Source organism: Malaclemys terrapin, chromosome 10 (genome assembly GCF_027887155.1).
Source record: "Malaclemys terrapin pileata isolate rMalTer1 chromosome 10, rMalTer1.hap1, whole genome shotgun sequence".
Classification (NCBI taxonomy): Eukaryota; Metazoa; Chordata; order Testudines; family Emydidae; genus Malaclemys; species Malaclemys terrapin.
The window spans coordinates 34,982,654-34,987,763 of record NC_071514.1 but is presented as its reverse complement, the minus strand read 5'-3'; the positions used below and the strand labels follow the sequence as shown (position 1 = coordinate 34,987,763).

Here is a 5,110-nt window from a genome sequence, read left to right as displayed (position 1 = left end):
CGCAACAGCACCGCCCCCGCCTCGGAGGACACGCCCACCCGCCCCGCGCAACGCCGCCCGCCCCAGAGCGAGGCTGTCAGTCAGACAATGGATGATGCCCGGATAGGGCTAGTGACGCAGCCTGAGGCCCCCGCAATCAACGCCTCTCGCAGAGCGGGGGAGTCTCGGTGTTCCCGCCCGCCAGGGCCCCTGGCCTGTCAGCCACCAGAGTGCAAAGAAATAACGCCTCGGGGCAGGGCTCCCGGGCCTGTCTCCCCTGACCCAGGGCATCAGTCCCACCAAACCCACGCGCCCCCCCCCATACCTAGGCAGGGCGAGGTGCCCAGAGTGAGGCGGGGGGCTCAGAGGACAGGGCTCCGGAGGCCCTGGTGAGGCGGCCCGAGGGGTAACTGAGGTGGGAGTGCAGGGTGTTCTCCCGGCAGCAGAAGCAGCCGGTTCGCACAGGGTGGGCAAGAGACGTCCAGAGGCCTAGAGAGTGGCGGCTCTAGCCAGCAGCAACCCCCGCGGAGGCTCTGCACAGTGTTGTTATTAATTGGCACCCAAGACGCTCTCAGCCCCGCGCAAGGTGCATCTACAGCCAGAGAGTCTCTGCCCCGGGAGCCCACACCGCCACAGGCACGGAGCGGGCCCAGGCCCTGCCGCCCTGCTATGGGCTGGGAGAGACCAGGGCCAGGCTCAGGGATTTGCTGCGCTACCGTCTGCTGTGACTTATTGCAAGCCTCACAACAGCTGGTGTATGTCTCCTGGAGTCAGCTCATTACCACAGAATCTCAGCTTTCATTTAAAACAACAAAAAAGTGAGTTTCAAGCCTTCCTGGGTGTGAGAAAAGTTTGAAAACACAAGTCCTGCAGGGTCCCAATCCAGACAGCACATAAAAACAATCCAAATGTATTTTTTTAAACCTCATAATTTTAAAGACACTTTTCAGTATTAAGGGGCCTAACTTGTGGTTTTTTAAATGTGGTTGTTGGCCATACCGGATCGCAGCACTGCCCATTCCTGCACATGGTCTTCGTGAAAAGCCCTGAGCTAGGGTTTATCCATGGGTAAGGCTATGTTTAAATCACCATTTGACAGACTGCATGGAAATTATGAAATTAGTTTAATGACATGTTTTTTTCCGACAGTGGGGAGGCAGGAGTGGGGATTCTGCCTTCTGCCTTGCTGTTGTTGAAAGAATCACTGTATTGGGCTAATTCAGCTGCTTGTAGGGAGTTAGCTTTCCTGCCAGCCAGCAGGGAAAATCAATGAGGTGGTACAGTACTGACAACATATAATGGTTAGGAGCCCCTGCCTGGCTCACCCCACAATGACTCCCGGCAAAGAACTGAACCTGGGATCCACCACTTGGAACATGAACAGCTGTGTGATGAGGTCCTGGCTTGGTGCGAGGACCAGGGTGAGACCAGGATCCGTGCCCCCTCCCAGATTTAAAACTTTTTATTAAGATGATGTTAAAAATAAATAGTGAACAGAGATTGAGCATAGAAGTTTCTGGTTATCAGGGAATAACATACAGATTATCGAGGGTGCAAAGTTTGGTTTAAGATCAGGTGGCATGAGGAATACATAGTCTGCAATATCCCCGATTGGGAATAAAAGGTTGATGGGTCAAAGTACAGACATTGAGATATGAGGGTATGAAGTTCCTAGAGTGGTTGTGTTCGGGTGTGGAGTATAATGAGTGGATATGATGATGAGGATGGATTGACCCTCATTTGTTGAGATTTAATGTTTAGGGAGTTTATGGTTCCAGTTCAGTTCAGATGATCCAACGGGGAAGGTAACTTGGTCCCTTTCCCTTTACACCTGTAAGCTATTTGGGCCAGGGGACATTTCTTACAATGCCTAGCACAGTCAGTCCTTGATCAAAGACTGTTCACGCTGCTTGGAATTTTATCAAGACTTCATGATATTTGGTTATTTTCTCAAAGCCCCAAGGTCCTGGAGTCATGTGACTCTGTGAGAATCTCAGCCTTCATTTAAAATAAAATGTATTTAGCCCCAAAGGTTGAGAGAAAAGTCTGAAAACATCGGAATGCATACTAAATGCTCAAAAACCAGAAAGCAAACAAAAAGAACCTAAAATGTATTATTTTTTTACAATCTCATGATATGTTTGGGGCCCGATTCATGGTTTTTGAATGCTTGGGCTTGGCAAGACTATATCAGCATCTTTAATTCTTTTTTCCCCCCCATCCCATCCTACATGTGCTTAAGGAGTCAGCCTTAAAGTTCTGTCCTAAATTTGCTGATCCCTGCAAGAAGTAGGACTATTTGGGAGTGTGAATTAATAGAAAAAACACAGAAGGGGTTCTGTCTTCAAACATATAATTATGGTTTCACCTGCCTTCATGGGGAAAGCAAGCCGGTTGCTACTTTCTCTCAGATGCAGAGCAGCAGTGGGGATCCAAATAGTTTCCTGCTAACAAAACAGGCTTTTACATGTTCATTTTATTATTTTCTGTGTGCATCCAATTGTTTTTTTGACCATGATGCATTTTACTGGGAGCAGAATTGCCAGAAGGCCTTATAATGTTGACAGGCTTGGGGAACTCTTGCAGTGCTGCAATGGCAGCAGCAGCAGGAGTTCTAGCGTAGAACAGCATATCTGCTCTGAGCAAGGCTAAACAACATGGTGGTAAAAGCTCCAGTGGCTGGTTTGCCAGCATTGGTGCAGCTATGCCAATGGCAGTACTGTGCAACAGTGGTAGGAGTTTCCCTGGAAAAAAAAATCCCAGTGGAGAGACAACTATAGTGTCTTCCGATGACCATTGCATTCAGGGCATCATAAGCTGGGGAACTTATGATTATAACAAATTCAGTCTGCTTTGGGCAACCATTGACTTTATCTGTAATCTTTTAAAGGATATTTTGCACAAGACTGTGTTTGGCCCTAGGGACAAAACATAATATTACATTTTGCATTAAATATTATGGTTGAATTAGGCTTAATTAAGTGCAGTCAAAGCCCAAGATAATGTAGTGAATTTCATTAGGCCAGATGAGAATTACTGTGAAAGCCAAAAAGCTTGGCACAAAATCTACCATTCTACTTATTCTGATATCTGTTTAGCATATAAGGCCAATATAGAAGTTCCAAATCATTGAAACTGCAGTAGAGTTTACATAGTAAATATTTTCCATCCATATAAGGAGAATAACAATGTAGCTAGACTTTCTTTTCATAACCATTAGTTTTTTTGTATGCGACACCCAGTAAGGACTTGATTCTGTCCTCCGATATACAGAGTACACAGCACCATACACACTGGAAAATTAGTTGCTGTATATGGCCACTAAGCAAGATGAAGCCTGGGATCTTATACCCACTATGTAGCACATTCTGTAGCAATGAAGCATTTTCCACAGCAGATTCACCCTGAAATCTTCCTAGTGGGAGTTTGCCTAGCTTTTGTTTGTATACTTTAAATCACTCATTAATTTATTATTTATAGAGCACCTTAAAGTATACATAGTGCTTTATAAACCTTGTAAAGGAGACATTGACAAGTAGATTAACATAAGAAGACTTTACAAGAGAAGTGAATTTTACAGAAGGATTGCAAGGAGGAAAGGGAGAGTGTTTGGGTCAGCGACAGTTCCAGATGTGGAAGACAACAAGAAAATAAAACCCTTTGTAGAAAATGGAAGAAGCAGACAAAGAAACCAGTCAGGAGAGTGAATCCTGAGAGAAGCAAGATGTTTCTAGATATTTAATGCAAGAATTACTGTGTGAAATTTTAAGGCCTCTGTTATGCAGGAGATCAGACTAGATGATCATCATGGCCCCTTATGGCCTTAAAATCCATGATCATTTTTAAAATTGTGAATAAATATTTGGCCAGTGGTTTCCGTTCTGAATCCATAATATATTCTTTTTCACTATGGTAGCTGGTTACTGCTAACTTAAACTCAGACTGTGGGTCAGATCCTAGACTGACTGAAATAATTGGAAAGCATCCCACTGGCAGAACAAGGAACTGGCAACATATGAGAAGTTTGGTACATTTGAATTTTTCCTCACAAGCTGCTGTTTCTTGATAGGCTACATCCTTGTGTGACACCCTGTACTCTATGTTCACCATTTTTATATAGTTATGATATATTGTGTACACAGTATGCATTGTGAAGTGATATTTGAAAACGCATTATCTGTTGAATATTATTATCCTGCTGAAATGTGTGTAAATTATGCGATTTTGCTATCTGATTATTACTGAAATATGTTGTAATTCTGGGTAACGCCCACAAACCATTTTCTTAGAGCCAAAGATGCACTCGCATGCCAGCAAGGTATTAGAAAGCCATTACCTGCTTAACTGGTCATCCACCAGTTGGGGGAGCCAGGGGGAAAGAGGGAAGGTATAACAAAGAATTTACATCTCAGAAATCCTTCAGACCTCATGTACATGGGAGACTATTTGCACCTCAGGTGGGAGGTAATCCTCACCTCTTCCCCTCCATCTCTTCTCACAGCAGTGAGATTGCTTGAAAGACAAAAGAAGCATCATTGAACTTGGGGAGTGGTCCTCGCCTGAAGATTTTCCAGCCAGTACAGATTCCTGTAAGCTTTTAGTGCAAAAAAACCTCCTTTTTTGCCTTTAAACCTATTAGCCATGGTTAAATTTGGGAATTAGTTTGCGTGTTTATCCTTTTATTTCTTTTGTAACCAATGCTAACTTTTATGCCTTATCACTTGTAATCACTAGAATCTCTTTCTCTAACTAATAAACTTGTTTTATTGTTTTATCTAATAAAAATATTAGATAATATCTAAATAAAAATGTAATATTGTTTTGGTTGAAATGTTTGGGAATCTCTATTCAAGTCAACAAAGTTGGTGCATATAATCATTTTCCTTTGTTGAAATGACAGACTTATTATGAGCTTGCATTGTTCAGTAGTGCGCTGGACAGTACAAGGCGCACATTTCTGGGGGACAAGGCTGGGACTGAGGATATGCAGGAGTCACTTTGTATGTAATTTATGGATGGCTGGGCATAGCATTCATGTGTTCAGTTGGGAGTGATTTCACTTGCTAGTGGCTGTGTGTGAGCAGGGGTTGCTGTTCACCAGCAGAGCAGTGTAAAAGGCATCACAGGTTGG

At 43.8% G+C, this 5,110-nt stretch overlaps 1 protein-coding gene across 1 annotated transcript in view; it reads left to right on the top strand.

Moving 5' to 3' along the window:
• The first annotated feature begins 207 nt into the window (after positions 1–207).
• The window catches only part of CIB2 (calcium and integrin binding family member 2), a 145,161-nt gene continuing 140,258 nt past the window's right edge, over positions 208–5,110 (top strand). The window contains exon 1 of the mRNA XM_054041035.1: positions 208–797. The gene's annotated coding sequence lies outside the window, so the exon portion shown is untranslated. The remainder of the gene's footprint in view (positions 798–5,110) is intronic.